Source organism: Numida meleagris, chromosome 10 (assembly GCF_002078875.1).
Source record: "Numida meleagris isolate 19003 breed g44 Domestic line chromosome 10, NumMel1.0, whole genome shotgun sequence".
Taxonomy (NCBI): domain Eukaryota; kingdom Metazoa; phylum Chordata; class Aves; order Galliformes; family Numididae; genus Numida; species Numida meleagris.
Genome location: NC_034418.1, coordinates 8868150 through 8892518, shown reverse-complemented (window position 1 = coordinate 8892518; position 24369 = coordinate 8868150). Strand labels below are relative to the sequence as shown.

The window sequence follows — 24369 nt, the reverse complement described above, 5'->3', positions numbered from 1 at the left end:
GTAGTGTACAAAGACTGCTTGCCCTATTTCACTTATAAGCAGTTTGTTTAGAAAGATGCTATATTTTATTCCAAATTTAACTTTCCAAAGGATTTTAAATTTCTCCTTCTTTTAAATGTGTTTAAAATATCCTGTCTAGAAATTATCTGGTACTGCTGATATTTTGTTCTACTGAGCTATTGTTTTCATTTTGACTTGTCTTTTCCTTTCTTTTGAAATAAGACTCAGACTAAATACCAAAATTCTTTCACTGCATATAATGGCTGAGTGCACTAAAATATAAAAACCTTGATTTAAGTATTTTTGTATTCAAAGATCATAGGCAAGTGTTCATTTGAAGGTTCAGTGGCATTTTGAAATGAGAACATCATATATAAAGATGTCAGAGATGGAGCCTCCCACAGTGAGGTTGAAAGCAAAAGAAGAACAGAATGAATAGAAGAGTTTCTAGGTTCCAAGGAATTTTAACATCTCATTACTTTAGATTACTCTACATATAATTTTCAAATATTTTGTATTATAGACTTCGAATGTATTGGTTAAAATTACTTCATGCCTGACATCAATTTAGTCTTATTCATTATCTCCCTTAAATAAAACCTTAAAAATAGCTGGTTTCAGTAAGTGAGCAATTTTCTGATAGATGTAAATTCTTCAACATTTCCAGAGAGATCTTGCTGTAAATGAAAACAGAAAGACTAGGAGGTAGCCGTCCCTCAGCCTTCCTTCAGCAATCTCAATATATGCATTTAAGTTACTTTATCAAATGACAATTATAATGATATTATTATTTGGTATAGTCAGTGCTTTGATTGGTGTTCCTTCATCTTTGGTAATCTAATACACTGTGTGATACAACTGTCGTCACCTGAAGTGGTACTGGATTTTGAGCACAGGTGGACAAATGCTTTAGTTGAGCTACTCCTGGTAGTGAGACTGAGGTCACCAGTGGCATTGTCAGTCACATCTCTTCTTAAGTCTGTGCCAGTTTCCATCTCTTATTTCTATGGCATGGCTCTAATCTGGCAGTAAACAAATGAGGTGTCAAAAGAATATCTTATGCATTTTCTTTCTTATCTCAAGTTTTTAAAACATCACGTTAGAACGTATACCACAGGCTTTGTACCTTCCTCGGTGTTATCATATTTGATAATATTTATGTTCTTTAAAAATTAGAATGCAACTTCCAAGTCTTCTAGAAATCTAAATGAAGTAAATATGTTCAAAAATCTAAAATCATAGAGTCAGTATTCATACAGTCACATATCCACAACACCTATTGAAAATACCAAATGTACAAACATATGTATTTATTTAAGACAAACACATCTGTCATTTACTATGAAACACTTTTTGTATTTGAAAGAGCTTATAAAATAATTAATTGAACTCACATCTGCATCCCTTCTGACATTGGAATTAAATATTCCAGTTGTTCTATTTTTGGGGTTGTTTCCTATTGCTTGAGAGAACTACTGTGTTCTAGATACACCAGAACACCACTCCATGTCCATTGCAAGGGACTGACTGATGCTGAATGGAGGAGCAAAAAGGAGGAAGAAGTAAGGACGCCGTAGAGGACAGAACCACCTTCCTCTTTCTTTCATGTCTGCTGGGAAAAAAATGAGATGATATCCTGGGAAAGATATCAGACAGATTTTACTTCTGTTAATATGGTGAAGCACTGGAAGATGCTCCGTAGGAATTATTTACGTCATCTTGTCCCAAGGAGACTTTAAGAACAGGTTCAATAGTGTCTGTCTTAGTGAGTAATAGAGGTGCGATTCTCCCACAGTGCAGATGGCTGGATAGGGAGGGGGTTGTTAGAAATAATGGTCCTTTTGACACAGTGAGAAATTTGGTGTGTGGTGATAGATGAGACATTTTGAGAGTTGATATTAATCAGTCAGTTCACAAATATTTGGGAAGCTTTGCTCTGGAAGGTCCCTTCAACTCACCATTTTTGCTATGTATTGATACCTGCCCAGGCTGCATGGCAGCCCACCAACGTGCCAGGCCTGAGCATACTCCCCAGTGAATGCAGAGATGGGAGAGAGGGGAATATGAAGAAAATAGCGGAGGGAAGAGAAGGAATGAGCTTCTTAAAAGGAAACTCACTGAAAAAGTCTGACAGCAAAGGGAAAAAAAAATCAGATGCAAAGGAAAGAGAGAAATACAATCTGAAAAAGTGAGAGTGGACTGAAATTGGTTGTGAGCAGTTTAGTCTCAGAGAGCCCCATGAAAAGCCATGCCTTGGCACCTGAGAGCTGAGATTGCAGCACAGACCTAATGTAAGAATGCAACCTTTCTAAAACAGTAATGTTACAAAACCTTCTCCCATCTTGAACAGCGCTTTATTCCTCATCCTCTTCTACCAGCTTCTGAGGAGAATTTTGCTTGCTTATTATAGGCAGAGTTGCCAGTGCTTACAATTTTACCGTGAACTTTGAGGTACTTGATGCTTTATTTAAAGCCTCAGCTCCTGCAAATGCAAAAGGATTTTTTTTTTAAATTAGAACAAAACTTTCTGGTTCTCATGATTGTGTAGGAAATCTTGCAAGTGTGATCCAAAAAATATACCTTAAGATGTAATCCCTCAACATTCAGAAGTCATTACAAGAATATAAAGAACCCAAGTGTGCTGGGGATTTCTATTTCTTATTTCTCGTGGGTTTTTTTTGTTTGTTTGTTTTGTTTCCTTAGTTTTGTAGTGATTGTGCCAATGTTCAGGATTTTGTAAAGTCCAGTTGATGATCTGTCAAAGTTTGGCATGGTGCATGTATAGAATGAAGGTTTTAATGATATTCTGACTACAGCTTCCTGTTAGGAGCCTCACAGATAAAATGTATTTGACATTTGAAAATCTTTGGCTGATTTCAGAAATGGAAAACACACAGATTTGTGCAGGAGTGTGAAAATGAGTAACAGAATCATCAGCCTCAGTTGTGCCTTTATCCTGGTTCTAACAATAATTCCCTTTATTCTCTCTTTCTGCCCAAACTTACCTTTGCCCACCAGGCACAGGACTAAAAACGATTCCTGTTTGGGAGAGGGCAGGAACATAATGTGGATTTTCAGATTTCCTTTATGCAGGTTGTTTCCTGGCCCTTTTCCTCATGAAGATAACTTAGAAAATCCTTACTAAAACCGATCAAGAAGGTTGAAAGCTTGCCTCAGATTTTTCTCCCCTACAGCTTATTCAGAATTATACAGCAGCCTCCCAGGATTGGGCTTTGGGGTCTGCAGGCTGCTCGAATCGAAGGCCAAATCCTCAGAGGTTCCAAGCAGCCTCAGCTTCAGATTTGGCTCCTTGTTAGCAGTGGCTCCCAGCAATGTCTGGAGCTCCTACAGGGATCGGGACTTAGTGGCTTTTTGCAGCTCCCAACAGGCATTTTTGGGGGGGTGATGAATTTTTATACTGAAGTTCCTCTTGCAGTAGAATGCTTTCAACAGACCGCTTGGTCTGCAAGAGCTGGAATCCTTTATGTACTGCTAAAATACTTTACGTGCAGCCAGATGTTGTGAAGAATCAGGGTCTTACACAGCTAGATAGAGCAGCCTGATTCTGTTCCCCATCTCAGTGTGACTCTTGATTCTCTTGCTTGGGAAGGAAAAGTTTTTTGGGAACCCTCAGCCTGAATTGTTTCCCAGCCCTCTCCCAGCAGTGCGCATGGCCGACTAGGAATGGTCGGCTGCCAGACCCCCAGATCCAGCACCCCTCCTCCCCCGCTCCGTCCTTGTCACAATCACCTCTCGAAATGCTTTATTCATTACGTTTTCATTGTCTTGAATTTATGCACTGCAGAAAGTGGGCTCCTAACATTATGAATGTTGCTTTCAGTCTGCTTGGCATGTCATTTTGCTGCCACAGACAGAACTTTCCCCTTCCCTCAGACATTTTCTGCTGGAAACTGGATTCCAGTTGCTGTTTTCTGTTCCAGTCCATAGAAATACTCACCATTTAATATTCCTGCATATATTGAGATCTATAAATGATTGCTGAAGAGAAAGAAAATACGCTGTGACACAAAGAGCCACAATAAAACTGTGATGTCAAATTCTGATCGCACAATGGTAAGAACTGGTGGTACCTGGTGAGATCAGTCATTACCCAGTGTATGTAAGGTGGGCTGGTGAAACAACATGCTACTTGCTACGTAGAAGCTTCCATAAGCTACAGCTACATATAGCATGTGTGGGTGTAGGCAGCATCACTAACTGCAATTCAAGAAGTGTAATTAAAACCAAATTTCCTAAGAAAGCCTCTTTCTGAAAAATTATGTCCTACTAATGCAAAATCAAAAGTGTTCTGAATAGTAATATAAGTATACTATACATTGGCCTTATATAAAGATTTTGATGAACATACCTCAAAGTTTTCTGAGCTGTGTCATTAACTGTTTTACAGACGAGAGCAGAAAGCTGAAGCGAGCAGCCCAGGCTGGTGCTGCAGGTAAGTGGCAGAGCTCACTCAGTGGACTGTTGACAGAGCTCTTGGCTCCCTTGTGCTTACCTTAGAAGTCTTCAAACAGTAAAATGAAAGAGAAAGGGACATGAGAGGAAATGAAACCACATAAAGATAACTAGTCAGCCATCTCTTCCTTCTCAAAATCACAAAATAAAAGTTTCATTCAATCTCAACAAACCCAGATGTCACCAATTAAGAGCAGAAGGAGGAACAGGCAATTCATGCCTTTTGTTGTTGTTGTTTTTTTTTTAATATATTTTTTCTATTGAAGCCATACACATACACATTGCGCAGATCAGATTAATATTGCACATTTCCAACTTTTAGTCTTTGTTTTGCATTAACACCCTGTTCTGTGTTTGCTAAACAAAAGCTTAAATACAAATAAAATTCAGAATACCAAACAACAACTCTCCAACACTAAGAAACTGAGCAAACCAGCAAATCCTGTCCCATATCACCATTTCCATTAATGGTGCTGTACAAAAAGAAAGAAACAAGTGAAGAACAATTTTCACTTTTTTCCAACAATTCTCGACACTCTAGTGTTTTACTCTTTTCAAAATACCAGGACAGAATTAGGCCAATTTTTGTGTGAAATGTCCGTATGCCCATTTCATTTACCTCCTTGCAAATCTGAGTGCTGTGCTGTGTAAGTTAGGAAAGTGGAATATGTGGGGATTTTCAGCTGTCCACCTTTGTCTGAACAGAGCCGGGCTTGAATGCTAAAAGCAGCTTAAAATGTCACAGTGTTGACTACAGCAGTCCATAATTTGTAGGGTTGGGTCATGGAGTGGAAACGGGATGCTTGATGTAGGCGTGTAGGCTGCAGTAGGCACATGGGAAGGGAAGATGCTCTATTGCTCTATGGGATCACAGAACCCCTGGGTACGTGGAGTCACCTGGGGCAGCCTGAACTGAGCCAGCAGGGCTCTGAGGGACAGGTGGCAATGTGCAGCATTCCAAAGGAAAATGAATGTGGTTTGTGTATTTTTTTTTCCTGTTAAATTTGTCCCACCTCAGAGCAGAGCCATGAGGCTTTGAGTTGGGGAGAGTCAGTCCCTCTTCTCAGCATCAGCTTGAAACTTAGCTTAGATCTAGTGTGTTGTGAAACTTATGCTTCAAAACTCTGGTTATCTTACAGCAGTATTGATCCTATGGAGCTCCATTAGAGTAAATCATGTAAATCTGGTCTTGGAGTGAGGAGAAGAGTTTCCGGCATTCAAACATAATGAAACACACACACCACATGTGTGTTCTGGCATTACAGTTCCATTCACAGATTCTACCCCTAGTTTTATGGAAATGTTCATTCAGGTTCATCCCTCCTTAAAAGTAAATAAAACCTGGGACCGATTATAGTTTTGCATCAGTCACGTGAAACTCATGAGTTTGTCACGAGTCCAGAGGAAACGTGGGAGTTTCTTGCTGAGATTTTCAGTTCACTTGAACTTGAAACTCAGAATGGAACTTGGGGGAGGAGTGAGTGAACACACACGGATCCAGAAGAAAGAATATATTCAAACAAAACCTCATGAAATGCAGCTCCCAGTGGCTTTGCAAGGAATCCTCACTCAAAAAATAAAAACAAGTCCAAGCACATTCCTCTATCCTGAAAGCCTGACTTTACACTACTGGAAATCTCTTTCCACTATGGGCAATGCCATTTGTTAAAAAAGGAAAATGTAAGCTACTTTGCTCAACAAATGTCCCTCTAACAGCCTTGAAAACAGAGGGAAAAGTATATTTTAATTAATTTATAAACAAAAGATTATTTCCTGCACTGCCAGCAAAAATCCTGTTTGCTGACAAGGTTCTGGCTTCAAACTTTATCAGCAACTGGCAGGATGAGTCCTTTTATGTAAATGAACTCATTATTATTAATTTCTGCTGGTGCTGAACGATTTATGAACTGCTTTTCGAATATGGAAAAGTGGTCCATGAATCAGAGGGGAAAAAATGTTCAAAAAGTCCTGGGTCGATAAATAACAGTACTCATTCATGAATCCCTCCCGTGGTGTCTTTTATCTTCAGTAAGGAGGAGATCAAAATGATAAAATAGTAATGTGCCAACAAAAAAAGACTGAGTGGGCAGAGACTTGTAACATTGTCCTCTCCAGGCCCTAATGGGCAGCGGTGGGAGGCAGTCCTGTCCTTCTCGACAGGCAGCTACGTGCTATGACTCCTGCGGTAGAAATGTACTCCGAGCACAGTAGAGTCTTTAGGACACTGTGGAGTATACAACTGAATTTACATTGCACCTTTTTTTCATGTTTTTTTTCATCTGTATTTGAAGGAATCAGGCTGAAATATCAAATATTGCAAGTACCAGGGATGGACTGTGGCCACGGAAGTGCTGCTTTCTCCCTTAGGAAATTCTCCAGTGTGCAAGTGGTCCCAAAGAACAAACTCAAATTTATCACCTATATAATATTATTAAAACTACAGAATTTGTGCCGATTTTTATTATTTCAGGACTCAATATTAGGGCAAGTCTATAAAAGTGAAGTAGTGAAAGTGATAAAAATCTATTCTCTGGTTAGTTTTCCTTTCTACAGTTTTGATGTAGGAAGAAACTACAACTGCTCGTTGTGACTATTTGCTCTTAAATACCATTGTTCATCTGAAAGATCTTTCAAGTCTGAGTCATTTAAAGCTCACAACATCCTGTGAGGTATGAGGAATTGTAATAGCACTAAAGGAAAATGAAGCCAGGATAAATTTACATGCACAAGGTCCTGAAAAGAATTTGGCAGACTCAGTAGTCAGGGTTGAAGAATTGATGACTTTTCCTCCTAAAACCGATAGCTAGAAGTATCTTTGAGCAGATGAAAATAAAATGATAGAATAGTAGCTGTTTCTTAAACATATGCATAGTTCATATTAATGTGTTGTCAATTTTCTTTATTTTGTATTGCCACAGGATGAAATCTTATACTTCTGTGCCTGGCAATGAAGTTTTAATCACCTCAATATACATCGTTCCACAATATATATTTTTCTGTCTACCAAAGACATAATGGCTCCTCCTTTTATGGGAAACCAGGATTTAATCCAGTAAGTCTGTGAGAATCAATATTCTTGTGAAATGACACCATGTTGAAGTTATTTTATGTTATGTTGATGGTTAGCTAATTTTGTAATGGAGACGTTTCTTCTAGAAGCAGACATAGTATAATTTAGTGGTAAAAACGTCAATCACAAGGGGTTGAACACTTATGTCAGGGCAGGAAAAGGGCAGATTTATTGATGGAAATGTATCTATATACTCCTTGCAGCACTTTGACCTGAAATATCCATTTTGGTTATAATTTTGTTTTGTGAAAATGACATCAACTGTAATCACTAATGCAAAAATGACACTGGAATGCTTTGTTCCACAGGCCTGATTTAAAAGTCTTGCTGCTGTTTGTTATAGTAACGGCTTTTCAATAGCAAGCAAATTAAGGCACTCATTTAACTGCTCCTTTTTTGTGTTTGTAGGATTTTGTAATAGATGACAACCTCGGAAAAAAAACAGTGTTCTTTTTTTCTACTATTTAAGATTGTTTAAACAATAAATATATAGCATGTTTCATAATGACATTGAAGTAACCAAGAGAAGGAGGCATGGTGCTCTGGATAATGCTATATGCGGATGTATTCCTGTGTGGCTTTTCTTCCCAATGCCAGTTAACCACCCACCCAAAGCCATAAAAAACAGCAAGAGGAATGGGTAGGAGAGGATGGAATAATGTAAGTACAGAGGTTGAAAAAGAATAAGTGACAAAGAAGGAGACAAAGAAATAAAACAGTCCAGAGCACAGGGAGCATAGGAATATCTCACTTGAGACCTCAACAAAAATACAAAATCCTCATCGGTTCAATGATTCAATGAACTTTTGTAGTATTACTCCAGATTTACAATGATGTAACTGAAAGCAGAATGTGGTCTACCCTCAGCTTAAAGAATAGGAAAAAGTTCATTAGGAACAATATGAATTTTATAGAGGATCCTCGCTGTGATGTGAAGTACTGGTTAGTCTCTGTTTTCTTCTGCACTATCATTACCTAGAAAAGTGCCTTAATATCATGACTGCCTGATTACTAAAGGCTTAATTGGTCTCCAGGCTAGTATTTGAAGTTTTCATTTTAGTGTAAGGTGAATCTTATGTACTTGAAAGTTTAATTTAGTATAAAAAATTGATGTTTTTCCAGCTAGCACATGATCGAACTTTCCTGTTTCCTACCTTTTTGATTACACCCTTTGTGTGATAACACATGCAGCCAGCCCCTCACTTTCCACCAGCGGTTGAGACATGCAAAATTCATAATCTGCATCGTAAATCTTAACTCTTGTGGGTTTTTTTTTTTCAGTCAAATAAATGACAGAATTGGAGACCATCCAGTGTCCTGCTCTGTGGTGAGTCACAATCATTTTCTTACTTAAATATAGAAACCACTTAGAGTCCGAGTAGATTACAACTTTCCAGTAGTTAAAAATGGGAATTTGGCCTATATTTTAAGGACATGATCCACACAGATGTTCCTTTTGAGTGATATTAGAGGCTTTCTATAAACCTGATTCACTGGAAACAGTCCTCAGATAGCTAAAGGCTGCTCACTAGGGAACATAGGGCACTGCTCACCTTGTGATAGTATGGTAGCTCAATATGGCACTCGTACAATGGTACATTGTTTGCACGCTATCAATCACAGCTGAACAGCTTGTCCAAAGGTTGCCCATTGCATATCTTCATGTGAACTGGGAGTTAGTAGCTCCGGAAGCAGCCACTCCTCCCAAAAGTTACGACCGTTTATGATGTAGTCATGGGGCATGGCTGTACAAACTGGAGAAGAATCAAAACAGTACTAAGACTGAAATTTAGCTCACTTTCACATTTTGCCAATCAGATCATGCATAGTTAGTGCATTCCTCAGAGAAATACTGACTGGCAACAAGATTAGAAGAAAATCATTCTTAAAATAAGAAAAGTGAAGCTATTGGGTTTTTATTCTATACGTACATGTATATTTAGAGTGGAATTTTGTTGTTTTTTCCTAAACCTAGACATTTCAATTCTGCCTATTTGCATAGGTAATGTCTCTATTGTATTTATTCACACTGCTCATAAAAAAGCACATCACAAAAGTGCCTGCAAAATAAAACTCCAATGAGAAGGGACCCATCAAGTTTAAATGGAGGTTTATATTGCAGCATTATGAGACAGAGGCTTGCACATTTGCAAGTCCCATGGCAGAAAGTGAAACTCTGAACAATTAAAGCAGCACAGACATCCTGCCCTAAAGGACTGTAAGTATTTAAAAAATCAACCATGACCTCTCTTTACTGGGCCTGTTTTCTATTTAATTTGCAGTCTTTATTAGCCAACAAAATCTTGGCTAGATCTTAGTCAAAGTGATGAGTATACAAGCATTTTGATCTACAGTTTGGGGCACTTCAAAGTATTCTTTACTTTATGATCATTTGTAATCAAGGTCAGAGCTCTGGCAGCAATTTAGATATCAATTTATATATTTATAATATATAAATCACTTTGCAGTAGGCTATGTATTGTCCTTTCTATTTTTGTTCAGGATGAAGTTGGAGTGGTCGGGCTCTCAGAAAGTTACTCCTACGCGTATGTATAAGCAGCTCCATACTGAAGTTTCCTATATGCAGTTTCCACAATGGCACACAAAAACGATGCATATATGTATGGCAAATGAGTTGTTTCCATTGATTTGTTTATTGAAACACGAGCTTGGAAGAGTAGCAGTACAGTAATTAATATTATGGGAAAAAAAGCCCTGAAACCTCTGAAGAGGAGTCTTTGCTCTCTGTGTCACCTGTTAGTCTCACTTTGCCATATACTTTTCTAATGCACAAAATGTTTTCTGCTCTGTCAGATATAAACCGTTTCAAATTCATTCTCCTTTTCAAGTACAGGGAATCTCTTTCCTGCCAGCAGGATCTTGCAAAACAAAAACCTCGCACACGACCACTGTATCAGCATATCACCTCAAGTTCTAGGCACGCTTCTTTCTCGATGTGATATCTTCCTACAACATTCTCTCCAGATTTGTGCTTAATTGGACAAACCTTCTGATTCTTGTACCACGTATCTGCAGCTCAATCTTTCTACTAGCACAGCTCAACCATTCATTCAAACCACAGCAGTGAGTCTCAGTTACTTTGGCCTCAGCAGATGGGTACCTTGCCCATTCACTGACACTGCTGCAGGGGTGCATTTCTAAATTTAATGTTGTACCATCTTCCTCTTCCACCATGCACCTTTCGTTGTCTCCTTCCCTCACCACAGCTAAAAGCATCCTACAGATGTTTTAAGGCCCATCACAGGCTCTCCCCATCCTATCTGCTGCTGTCACATCCACTGATACTGACAGATCCATGTGCATCCTCCATTCACTCCGGATCTCACCACTCGTTTCTTCAATTTTGAACCATGCTGTTTTCTTCTCTGTGTCCACTGCTATAAAAATCTGCCAAGCTACTACAATTGCCCTTCTTCACATCCTCCCTTAAAACTCTCCTCTGCTGTGACACCTTAAAAAAATGATGGTGGTTAAGCAGCTGATGTGCTGTGACTGCATAGTGATCATAATTATCTCCAGTTACCTTGTCATTTCTGCCCCTCTCCCCATCTGTTTGCTGTCTCTTGTCTTTTGCTTAGATTAAAGACTCTTCGGGGTAGGAGCCATGCCTGTATTTTCTAGGCTTTTGGATACCATCCCACAAAAGAATCTTGGGTCCGAGGCACTGCTGCAGTACACATAAGAATTATTGTTTCTAAAGCAAAATCTTCTACCTTTTTTTTCTATGCATAAATTATAGCCACATCCTGTAATCCATTTTTCAGGCTAAACAATTGACTTCAGTGGGAGTTGAGCCAGGGCAGGAGTTGGCCTATAGTCTTTATTCAAAACAAGCAACATAACATGTTGTTAATCACCTTAAATAGAATCGATCACGTTCAGTGATGCCATCCTACCTGCAGATAAATTAACTACCTTTCCAGAAACCTTATGACTTCTCTCATTTACACCAGGCCAGGCTGCTTTTTAGAAACCATTCTCTGCCAGGGATAACAGGATTTCAGTGGCTTTCTGGCCATGTTGATCATTTGGAGGTTGGCAGAAGGGTGGTGAACAGCCAGTTGTATGCTGCCCTGTGCTAGCCCAGGAAGCCTCAAGGCACTGCTGCTTCCTGTTCTGAGCTTTTGTCTCTCAATAGAGTAAAGTAGAGCAATCTTCTGGGGGCTGCCGTTTTGAATTTTATTCAGAATCTTGTTACTGACCTCCAATACAGCTTTATCTGTATTGCAGCCATATCCCTAAGCTGCTCACTCAAATTCACCAAAGTCTTGGGGAAGCAATGGGTTTGGCCAAGAATGCAGCTCAAGAAGGATCTCAAGCTATTGGAGCATGTCTGCATCCTAACTGGTGGTGGGAGAGGTGCTCGTGCTCGCAGAGGCCGCTGTCTCCTGTACAGTTACTTGAGGAACGACAGCTGTGTGCTTCCTCCCATGTAACTTGGAAGAGCTGCAAAGAAAAGGAAAGCCAAAACAAACAAACAAACAAAAAACCCAACCATGCGCAAAAGCAAAGAGTAAAATCTGCCAGATCTGAGGAGCCATTGTACAGCTGGAGGAGAGCCATAAATCTGTGAAAGTCCCCTGTTCATGCAAAGACCTGGTTGGAATTGCTGCACCCTGCCACCCCACCCCTTCCATCCCCAGGTGAAACTCATCCTGTGATTTAAGACAGACCAAAAAAGCACACACACTTTTCCTGGAGTTAGGATGTTTAATGGACTTTCTGATAAAAGTATGTTTTTTTCCTCTTCTCCCACAAAGTGTGGGGCTTCCTAAATTGTTGCTGTGTGGGGCAGGTCCCTAGGACGCTCAGTAAATCCCATCTGTATCTGCTTCCTTTCTACTCAGATAATTATTATTTTAGCTGAGGATTAATCTCAAATAAACATTCACAGCTCAGGTTGCTTTCTACTTTTGCCAGTGTTTTTAGGTCATTAGATGCTGGTCTGTAAATGAGCCATGCAGGTAGGTCTGAATGTTAAATATCCAGGTCTGTGTCATACAGAGAAAAACACAAGAAGAATGAGAATTGCTTTGCTTCAGCCCACATGACAGCTATCAGCTTTCAAGCATTAGGAGGAAACCTCCTGAAGCATTTCCGTTTGCCATCATCAGAACCACAGTGCTGAATTAGAAGCACAGGTGATCCTTGGCTTACTGTTCCAGTAGTACAAGCAAACATATATGTGGTATATATGGTATGATATGTAATGAAACTGAAGCAAATCGCACCTTCCTTCCTAGCCTTTTTCAAAAAGACACAGCATGTTTATTTAGAGAAAATCTTTTTTTCCTCAAGAGACATTGGAAATGTATAACTTTACGTCAAAGTCTTCATTTATTGTATTCTCAGTAATGTGCCTCTCTACCCATATGTTTTGGGTCTTCTTCAGTTCTTTCAGTGTTATTAGGAAAAAAGTTATCTAAATATTTTGAATGGAATAGTGCAGTATATCTGAAAATTGCCTTGTGCTTTCCTATCTGAGAAATGTCTGCAGCACGGAGTAGATAAAGCAAAACTTCACATTTATTTTAGATAATTGAGTGCCTAATTATACAAAAGTGATGTGAGAGAGAGACACCGAATCGGACCAGAATTGTGACTAGAAAACAATAGTATTATTCTAATTAAAATCCATATAAAAATGTGTTATCCTGTGCTATCCAAATCCCTGACAGACTAGTACAGCTCAAATAATCACAAGATTTGCAGACTAAAGATTCAGTAAAAGTTTGATAGAAAAGAAAGATCCCCCATGAATTCTTATTGTTTTTTAATACTGTGCCTCTTGTATGACAATGATGGCTTTTGGGGACTCTTGCTCACTTATGGGACATGTGGGTCATTTGAAAGCTTGAATATTCATTATGAGATGAGCTGGAACTGGATGTGCAATATGTTTGGTTGAAAACTAAATTTTATGTAAATTCTACAGTGATGTTTTCTGGCTCAGTTAGAATCCATTCTACTGTTTATCTTTCTACTAATAATGCTCTCTTGGGCTTCTTTTTAAGCCTCTCTGTATACTTCTTTTTTTTTTCTCTTAAAATGAAAGATGAAGATCCAAAGAAAGCAATTTTTAAAGACAGAAATAGAAAAACAAGGTAAAAGGAATTAGCAATGCAATCTCTGCATATATTATGTGGAAATCGTCTGCAAAATTGCATCTTGGAGTTTTATTCCTAGGACATTAACCATTTCATGTTAGAATGGCATTGCTGCTCTGCTTCCCTATATTTTAAAAACGGTTGGAACTGCTTTTGCTTTCTATTTCTGGATGTTTTTGTCATATTTATTAAAATATTCCTTCTCCAGAGTGGTAAATCCAGTTCTCTGGAAGAGATAAAATCTGTGGCATAGCTCTGAAATGAGAATTAACCTTGATTACTACAGTAATTTACTAATCAAAACTGGAGACCTGCTAATCAAGCCTGAATTACCAGCTGCTTGATTTTTATAGTGACATAACCAAAACTGAACATTTGGTAAACAAAAGCCTTATTTATGAGGGGGGAAAAATTGGCATATGGCCATATTTATCTTAATATATTTATCAGTATATTGTATGTTTTCCTTATCTGCCAGCGTGGGCATCTCCCTCCTTACTGAGCCCATCCACCTGGCCCCACCAAGATGAGCGCTGAAATTCAGGTTACCCCAGAAGGGGTCAGAGTAGGGAACCCCAGATTTCGGGAGAGGTTTGTGAGCTTCCTGTTGGTTTTGGCCCCAGGGAGGAGGCTGTTATATTGCAACTGCCCTATGCTAAAGAGTTGGTTAAAAAGCACCTCCGAATAAAGGAAGCGGAAAGCTCAGAACAGAATGGAGAGCTGCCAGGAAGCAGACAGCTGCAGGAGGAAATGGCAGAGAGCATCCATGCGGTGCTGGCGTGCCGAGGCCGAGGGCAGCAGTCAGCCTGGGACAGGCAGTGGGACATGGGGACATGGGGTCACGCTGGCAGTGAGTCACCGAAGGCCTCAGGAGGGAGCAGAGGTGTGAGTGCATCGCCTGTACAGTGTGCTGGTTGTTACAGCCTGCCTGATGCACCTGGGAGTTTTAAAGTATTTGGTTTCTATAAGTACAACTCATTTCGTGGTTTTAATCATTTATTTTTTCAGTCTGATTTCTTCTCATTTTTTTCACCTCCCAGATGGCATTCTGGATCCACTGACACAGAAGATAATTTCTCTGTATTTTCTTTAATGAACGACCTATTATGAAGAAGCAAGAAAAACCCATACTGTACAATTCTTCCACAGATAAACTGGTAATTAATATAAATGGAAAGACACAAAATGGGAATACTTTTTGTTGCCTGCACTGTGCACGGTGTTTCATTATGGTGGCTTGTGCATTAAAAAAAGTGCTGTCCAAATGATTTTGTCTTGGGTTATCATGCTGTTAACAAAGTTAAGGAACAGAAACACAAAAATATTATTTCTAGGATAATGTTTACAGCAGAAAATTCACAGTTATTCAGGTTCCTTCCCACCCTCTGGATGTTACTACCTAATCTCTCTTTCTTTCAATTCTTAGCATGGAAAATACACGCTAAAGCTACTGCTGTTTCCACTTTTTTTCACCAACTTAACAAGCCTGAAACACTGTTTTCCCTTTAAGTATTGAGTATACTTGTGACTAATAGTAATGAAGCAGCATAGGGTTGAATTTAAAACATGTTATGTGGTTTACAGCATATTTAGACCTTGATGAACATGTATACTGGCTGTATAGACCCGACCCTGTGAGCTGCAGGGCCAGCCTTGCAGCTCCCTAACAGCAAGCACAGCCTGGCCATGGGATGCAGCAACGAGAGCAGCCCACTCAGTTGCTTCAATCAACTGACATTTCTTCAGAGTGGTTTTAAATATCCGGAAAATATGAGCAACTGTAAGCTAAAACAGAGCGCTGTTCCTAATATTGTGTTCTCTTGGCAGGAGGGACGTCTATGAGGGTGAGGATTCCAAATTTCAGGGATGGATCATGGAAGAACACTCAGGAGGCAATGACCTCTGGCATTTGGAAGGCCAAATAACAGTGGGATAAGTGGCTTAGACAGAGTTAAGCAAGAGAGAATGTTCCACCCCACACTGGCGTGGTGCTCTGCTCCACTCCATTTCACGTCTCCATGAAGTCATGTCCCTAAATCCAGAAAGTTTCCATCAGAAATGCTCAGTATTGCATGTTTAGTATAACTCTTACACTCTGACAAAACTTCTGAAGCACAACAAATTAATCTGGAAATTCGGATCGCTTTCAATGGTGCTATACCAGGGATATAACAGCAGCTCCACAGAGAGAAGGTGGGATCGTTGCATCGAGGGATTGATTGCCATGGAGGAAGACCAGAAAATGGATAAATAACAGAAACAAAAGGAGCAGCAGAGAAGGTGGAAAGAGGAAACAGAAATGGTGAAGTGATACCATAATGCTCTACTGGCTCAAAAGCAAGGAAAAATTATGAAAGCATTAATTTATTCATTTTCAGCCAAATGAAAACAAAAACAAAACAAAACAAACTAGTGCGTAAGAAGAGACAGAAAATAGAGCAGAAATTAGAACCTGTGAAGAAAACAGGCAGCAAAGGAAGAGGAAATGAAGAGAATGGTGAAACAAGTGCTGGAAGTAAAGGAGTGGTGGGGGGGAAAGGCAACACAAAGAGATCTGATGCATGGGGCTTTTAGGTAAGTGAGTTTTATTTGTGTATGTCATTTCCTACTTTTTATTGCATTTCTCTGGCAACCGTCCCACAGTTCCATAACCTATGGGTGGGTAGGAGGAGGTGGCTGAGAGGGCAAAATGGTAGTTTTTGGCAGAATATTGACATGACTTGAGTCAGGTCGTTACTTGTGGTTGTCATTAGACAAATAGTGAAACTGGGTTAATGGGACAGGTGAAGGAATCCTATGGGATGGAGGAGGCTCAGCTTTCAAAGCCTGACTCATGCGGGAAGGGAGAGGCCCAAATGATTCAGTGCAGTGAAAGTGATGAGGAGCGGTGGTTCCAGCACTGCAGGCCTGCGGGGCCCTACTTGGAGCACGGTTCCCAACTGTTAGCACAAAGTGAGATCCTGAAACACAGCCATGTGGCAAAGCATGAACTCTGCATTTCCATCTTTTCTGGGTACCTCTGTTTCTTTTTGCCCTCTGTATGGCTCTTTATGGGTGTTTTTTTTTTTCCCTAATATACTTGTGTTTAATTTATCATGGAAAAATCTCTAAAACATAAGATGTCAAATAAGATCAGTTAAGATTTGTGAAGACTTTGGTACATTACAATAGCTGCCACCCTGAGTCATGCGAACTATCCACACAGACCAGTGACTTCTCTCTGAGAGTGAGCAGGAAATAATGCCTAGGGAAAAAGTATGAGCTCTCTCATATTGCTCGTATAGAACAATCCTTCTCCCCCCGTGAGCTTCTGCCTCTCAGGAGCTGTATCTCAGGCACTTTGATTGGAGGCTATTCTTGATCATCATGTTTAGTAGCTAGTGATGGATTTTACTTTGCATGATTTCATGTAATCCCTTTTATGGTCCATTTACACTTTTGACCTCCACACCATCCTATGGCCATGAGCTCCATAATTTCATTATGCACTGTGGGGATGAAGTGCTTCTTTTGTTTGTATAAGACTGATGCCTGATCATTTAACTGCGGCTCCTAGTCCTTGCGTTGTGAGAGCCAATGAATAATTGCTCAGTATGTCAGTACATCAGAAATAAGGTTTTTGAAATTAAAAACCTCTCTTGCATTTTTTAAGCTTTATGATCAGGAAAGATCCTCCTCCTGTGATTTTTTTTTTTGTGTGAAAAAAGGAAAAATTCAGCATAGTCCTCAATGGTGGGTCATAGGCTGGTGAAATTTGAATTATCTACAGTAAAAGTAGTTTTATGGTGTTCATACTATGCAGGTAAGTATCTCCTGCATGGTTCCCCTCTGATGTAACATTACAGAGCTATTGTCAGTTCCATAGGACATGGAATAGTCTATTTCTAATGTCATGATCTATGGCACAACTGTGAAATTATAATTACAGAAGTGGGAGGAAGGGGAATGGCCTGCAAGTTAAATAACAAAAGACTAAATAGGACTTGAGTTTGAACGAGACACCTGAGTGTGGGTGTAGAGCAGCAAGCAGTGGGGTAACCTAGGGTGTGAATTTAGTTTCTCAGAAACTTTGGCAATTGCCACATTCACAGGCCTACTCCCCAGTATCTGATGGAAATAGTATTGTTTCTCTTCCACCACTATGTCAGTTATCTTGCACTTGGTGTTGGCTGGAAGCAAGTATATGGATGCTTGCAGTTGGGCCGCTGTCCTGCAGCTTCTCCGTGGCTTGCTTTGACCCATGGCAATCTGCTCATACGCCTACACTGTCCACTTCTTGGCCTCACTGGTGTCTGTCCCAGCAGAGAAGGGGCCAGTAACCATATTGGCTTGTGTGGCACAGCATGCGGCAAGTAGCCCCAGGACTAGTTCTCTTCCCCACCTGCCATACTTCAGCCTGGGCAGGGGGTGTAGGAGAGGTGATGCCAGGCAGAGACCTGGTTTCCCTCTTTCTGCAGGTGGAAGTAACCCCATCTCCTCGTGCAGCCTCTCCCAGTTCTATTTTGTATCACTGTTGCTTTTTCAAGGGAGACAAAGAACAGACTGAGGGTAAAATCACAAGTGCTCCAGAAAAGCACTGTGTGTGGCAGTATTTGGAGCAGTGGCAGGAAGCTAAAAAAAAAAGAGGTTGACCCTAACCCTACAATCAAAATTAATGTAAGACAATTTAATGCAAGGCAAGGTATGGTGGAACAAAGGCTATTGGGGGGTCTCGTTTATATTCAATTATGACAATCAGTATTCAGCACATAAAAAGAAATGGCAGTGTAATAGTTTGCACTGAATTGTACGAAGAAACAGGAACTAACAAATATCACAAAACACGTCACAAATCAATCGTATTGAAAATATATTAGGTTTCTTTAAAAAAAAAAGATCAGAAAAGGAAGCGGCACAAGCAGGAAGAGACAGCACACAAAGATTTACTTCTGAGTGCTACAAAATATTGAACTAAAAATAACATTAAAGATGAAATTTGCAATGAATCTCAAGCTGCTAAATTCCCAAAGGCTGGGTCTGCCAAAGGCTCTGTTGGTTTCCTCTGTTCTTTTCTGTCTTTATTTAAATATTTTATACAGTTGTCTATGTTCATGTGTAGTGCGAACTGTCATTTATATTTCAGTCCACTCTAAAATGGATCTTAGACTATCTCAAGCTGTGCACTGCAGTGAGTAGTTTTGAACTGAGAGGTAAGTTGAAGTGGTAAGGACAAATGAAGACTGATATTTAATGTAGTTTTTGTGTACTTATATTTTGCTGTCATGTATTTTCCTTTAAAACTGATTTGTAATTTTATGGGTTTTGTGACATTAGGATAAGATGTGATGTGAGTATAGTTTCCATTTAGCAAATACATTGATGTATTTTTGAGTCGGAGTGGTTGACTGTGGGAATTCTGACCTTCAGGTTTCATGTTTAGCAACAACAACATGCAAGTTTAGATCTGCACTCTGGAATGCTCCTTTCTTTAGACTTACTGAGGCAAATGTTTTAAAGCAAGCCACTCTTAACCTTATTTCAGATCCACTTATGTGAGAGGCCCACAAGATGTGACTATCCTCACGTCTCCATTGTCTTAGGAATACAGAGCACACCTCAGCTAAGAAAATTGGGGCTCGCCATGGAGCTGATCCGTCACCTTGGGACAGCTCCTCCCACCCATATTGTGCTGCGGGGCAAAGCAAAGAGCCCTTTTCTCTCCCCTGTAAAGACAAATTACAGCACTCGTGGAGGCTGGAGCACAGAGGAGGCTTCCTAATTGCTCCCCACAGGATGGAAGTCACCCAGCCCCGTGCTGGCGGGCAGGGTGGTGGGACCTGCGGCGGAGCTCACACAGAAAGTGTTCCCTGAAGGGCGGTGCTGCTGTATCCTGGCCTGAAGGCAGTCCTGCTGCTGACACACGGCACTGTCTGTGAGGCTAGGTAAGAGATGTGGAGCTGTATGAAGGTGGGATTCTGCATTGTTTTTACACCAGGAAGAGCAAAATGTGTAGTGTTGACCTCCATTTCATCAGTTCTTATAAAAAAGAGAATTCTTAAGAAATGATGTTGCTTTCTTGCTTCTGAACTGAGCAGTAAGTCATACAGAATAAAAATTTAAAATAATAGCGATTAGATTAGGAAGTCTAAGGAGCTTTTACTACTTGGACGCTTTGACTATTAAAGAATTGATAAATTGCCACTGAAATACAAGCAGCTCTGCAATATGATAGATCAAAGTTCATTTTTTCCCTAACGCAGAGTTAAGATGAGCAGGCTTTCTTTTTGCCCATCTTCTTTGCAGATCAAAAACATTCCTTTCTTTTTATTTGAGTGATCAATTTACTAGAAGAGTCCAATATATATGTTGTGACTGTAGTAAAATTCTTATTCACAAGCCTTTAAGCAGTAATACAGCATGTTGGTTGGCATTATGCAAACCTCAATACATCTCTGAACCACTGTGCAAAGTGTGTAGCATGTCTCTTCCACATGATACAGATACAAAGGTAATTAAATAATTAAAGTATTTAAATGACTAAAATGTAAATCTTGGAAAGATGCTTTAAACTTACAGCTTTTTAGAAGTGCATTAATTGCATCTCAGTTTAGGAAAGAGAGGATTCTTTTTTATTTTTGTATAGGCTTTTCCGTGTATTAAATATCTGTTATTTTATTAGCAAGTCTCAATCCGCTCTGTGATAATTCGTATCTTCTAAAGCATGTAATGAATATGCAACGCTAAACACTTTTAAGTGCGGGAATTATGATGACATCCTTCAGAAAATATTCTGAATGTGTGATTTCCAGCCCACTAACTCACAAATAAGTTGTGTACAGGCTCCCGTTGAGAACAAGCTCCTGTGGATCATCGGGTAAATACTGTCTACCAGTACAGCTGGGGGAGAGAGAGACGTTTCCATTTTAAAATCAGTTCTGTAAAGAAAATCTTTATGTGGGTGTCCGCACATAAAGTGCTGCTGATCCTAGGTCAGACACAGTGTGTATAGATACTGTCACCACAGCCTTTGTTCAAAGAGGAGGAAAATCCCACAGGTGGCCCTGTGAAAGGCTCAGCCTTGCAGAATGCTCTGCAATGTGATCCAGCGCAACACTTAAGTGCGCACTTAGTGTTAAGCTTAAGGGCCAGTGTCTGCTTTGCTAAATGATCCAGGATCAAATGCATGTATTCCTGAAGGAGGTATATAGTGTGTGAAAATAAATTGTATGGAAAAGCATGTATAGGTAGCTAGGTAGGTAATTAGGGAAGCCTATGATTTCAGTTCAAGGAACACTTTCATTTACAGTATTTTGTTTCACATTAATCCTTCAGCAGTCTACCACAGTTTATGTCTGGCCATGAAATTTTCATCTATGTAGTGTCTTTCTTTGAAACTTAGAGATTTACAGTCTCTCAGCCTGATTTATCTCATCTTGACACTGATGACAAAAATCCCAGTTTTGCTTTTGAAGGGTATGATTGACTAGTTAACATTTATTTCAGCCTTGGAGAAGGACATCTTGCTTATTTTATAGATATAGTATGCCAAAAATAAGATGAAGAGACTTTATCAACGTTGCTCAGTAAGTTAGTGGCACAAAGTCATAGAACTAAGGATTCCTTACCCTCTCTCTGTTGCTTTATACTGCTCTTTTGATAACATGTGTTTGTATTTCCATAGCAATATTATTCTGGCACATGGTAATGCAATAGTTTTGAAATATGCTTTTCATGTGATGTGCAAAAACATAAAATCTATAGATATGCAGCATACATGGGTAGAAGAATTCATATTACAATATGTAGCTACAAGCATAATAAATGGAAATTGATGAAAAGGGAATCTTTCTACTGCTGGGATTTTAAAGAATTAGACAAATGTGCATAGCTCAAATAAGGCAGAATATTCTGCTTCTTGTCACAGAAAGAGCGATGAACATGTATCAGAAGAGAAAATCAGCTGCCGCTTGCTAAGTACCCTATGATTTTTCTTGACTGCTGCCATTTGGGCCCTACCAAGTCCGGTACTTACGGTGCAAATCAGGGATGCTAGCTCCTTTTTTGTTGTTCTGCCTTTTGAAAGGAGAGCCTTTCTTAGAAAAAACTAAAACCGTAGCAATACAGCGCCATCTCCTCAGAGAAATTTTTATTAATTCATTTGCTTTGCGAGAGGGAGCTAAATCAGTATAATTGTGAATTCTTGGTCCTGCGGGCAGAACAGAATCCCAGAAACATGACATTGTATGCTATTTTCCTCTTATTTTTGAAGACAGTCTGCGTAGTACAATATTAGGTGAAGCAAATCTTTGTAATTCATATATTTATGCTGGGCATTTTTAATTATTGTTGGTAGTAGCGGTGGTGTTATTTTACTAAAAGTAGTATTGGTGTGTGGTAGGAGTCCTTCCGTAAGGCTGCATACAGAAAGCTCATTAAAAGATAGTGTTCTGGAGATGATGCTCTGTCTAACTGAAATCAGCAGGACGTAGGAACTCCGTCCTGTACGATGAATAACAAAAGAAAGGGCAGTTTACATTCTTTGATACATTTCTGCTCGATTAACCCCCAGTGGGATTTTACCCCTCCAGTCACATTCTTTTGTTCCTCTAATCTTCTTTTGTATTTGTTCACTGACCCCAAGCATGTATTTGACTTGTGACCCTATTTCTGTTAATAAAGTACAGGCCATCTGACCAGCATTCACACCAATGAACTACAAGGTGATGATTACCTCATTGTAAGCGCCAGGAGCTAGCAGCACGCAGCGGTGTAGCTGGTGGTTGGGTGGGCTGAGGATAACCAACCAATGCGGCACGAGCACTTCTGAACCGCGACTTCAAAAGCAAGAAAAAGATGATAGACTCCTTCAGAATATTCAGTAGTGTCCATGGAAGAGCTGTGCATCTCCTCGTGCGTTGCCCAGCTGTTAGTTGGTAATGTTTAGGGGATTATGGCAAAACAAAAAACAATCACAGCTATAATGTGGAAATTTTCAGCACCTATATGGGAGGTAGCTTATAAAATCAAGATTACCCTATTTACATTTGGGGTTATCAATAATAATTATATACCTCATGAAAAAAAAAAACCACATCAACACTCACTGCTAATAATTTCAGTATAGGATTTTGAGGCTAATGAACACTGCAAAGCATAGGTGAACTCCTTCTAAGCAAAGCATTATGTGTTTTTAAAGCACCAGCAGAAGTGTTGATTTTTTTAAAGAAAATTCACAGTGATGAACTTATTAATGCTTTCACCAGATCTTTAAACCATGAGATCTTATGAAAAAGCACCGTTAATTGTGTGTTACATGAAAAAATCATGCCAAAGCCATTTATCAGATATGCAATCTGTGGCCCTGTTTTGTGACAGGAAGCCATTATTTCCACTGAAAAAATAAATCCGTTAAATTTGAACTATTAGATTACAGCAGGGTTAAGGCTGCTTCTGTGCTGTAGAGTCACATCAGGGTCACAGCTCGGTTCTGGAGATGTACTGCAAGAGCTTCGTATCTGATTAAGACAAAAAACTGATAAAAATGTAATGCAGACTAACAATATGGAATTATCTGATGCAGTTTGGGGGGATAGGGGCAGGGGGTATAACATCATTCAGTTTATTTGCATATGTTTGTTCTTTCTACTGAAATCAATCTCTTTGAAGGAAGCAAGAAAACTTTAGAAAAAGAAAATATTATTAATGCTGGTAAGAGAACACAGAAGAAAATCTTTAGTAAACATTTCTTTTCCAGTGTTGATTATCATTCTGTCTAATGTTTATTTTCATAATTTTCTTTGATCCAAGCACTAATAACAATAAAGTTGACTCCGTTTCTTTGAACTAGCACAACTATACTGTGGCCAAATTTGGAGGAAATTTTTAAGTGGCTTTTGGTTTTACTCCCAAGCCACATAACAGATTTATAGGGTATATATTTGCATAGCTCACACCCTCGCCTATATAGGAATGCTTCTATGGCTAAGAGTAATTTACCTGCTGTGGGCCTCTGTCAGGCTTTATGGGAAAGGCTGTGGGCTGTAAATGTTCTGTCAAGAGAGCACCCTTGGCTCATGGCTTTGGGTCATGGTTTTGTGCTATGGAGGTTGCTGAGGTTCATAGGGACAGTCCACCTTCCCTGCACTTCCTTCCCAGCCCTGCAGCCCGGCGGCAGGCAGAGGCATGGCAGGGGCTGCAGAGGACCAGGCCCGTACTGCTTGGGATCTCTGCACAAGGGGACAGGAAAAGCCTTTGCTGAGTATGGGTCAGATCTCTCCCTAGTCTTCTTCCATCAGAAATTTGGCAAACACACACGTACTATAGACTTAGAGAAGATATATTCCTAATGTGTTATGCAATTGTAAAATTAGTACTGTGCTATTTACCAGCCTCACTATCCGTTACAGAAGGAACCATATGCTGAATCAGCTCCCTGTTTGTTGTTGGTTTTCTTTTTTCTTAGTTTTTGGAGGACAAGATGCAAAATCATAGGACATTCTCACGTTCTCTAAGAGACGCTATTTTTCTACTCTCCCACTGCACTCCTGTGTTTGTCCCACTGCTTAGCCTAGCTGAATGAGAGTGCCCGATCTAAAGATTGATTACCTCTGAGAACAGGTCCCAGTTTCATTCTTAAATCAGCCAGCATGTGGTTGATGACAGGGACAAAGCCAACCCCCATCCCTCTGTAAGCAAATCATCTTAGCCTTTTCTGTAGTT

At 39.7% G+C, this 24369-nt stretch overlaps 2 long non-coding RNA genes across 5 annotated transcripts in view; one reads left to right on the top strand and one right to left on the bottom strand.

The window, feature by feature from the left end:
- On the bottom strand, positions 2095-9751 carry LOC110404482. Its single transcript, XR_002442271.1, has 3 exons — positions 9097-9751; positions 4370-4522; positions 2095-2482 (listed from the first exon to the last, which is right to left on the bottom strand). It is a non-coding gene; the product is annotated as an uncharacterized LOC110404482 (long non-coding RNA).
- LOC110404481 overlaps positions 4416-24369 on the top strand; it is a 33903-nt gene continuing 13949 nt past the window's right edge. For 3 of the 4 annotated variants that reach the window (XR_002442269.1, XR_002442270.1, XR_002442267.1), the window contains exons 1-6: positions 4416-4453; positions 7392-7525; positions 8825-8870; positions 10046-10089; positions 14712-14828; positions 15499-16245. This is a non-coding gene — a long non-coding RNA (uncharacterized LOC110404481). Of the gene's footprint in view, positions 4454-7391; positions 7526-7951; positions 8204-8824; positions 8871-10045; positions 10090-14711; positions 14829-15498; positions 16246-24369 lie in introns of all 4 variants that reach the window. The other variant, XR_002442268.1, reaches the window with a different exon arrangement.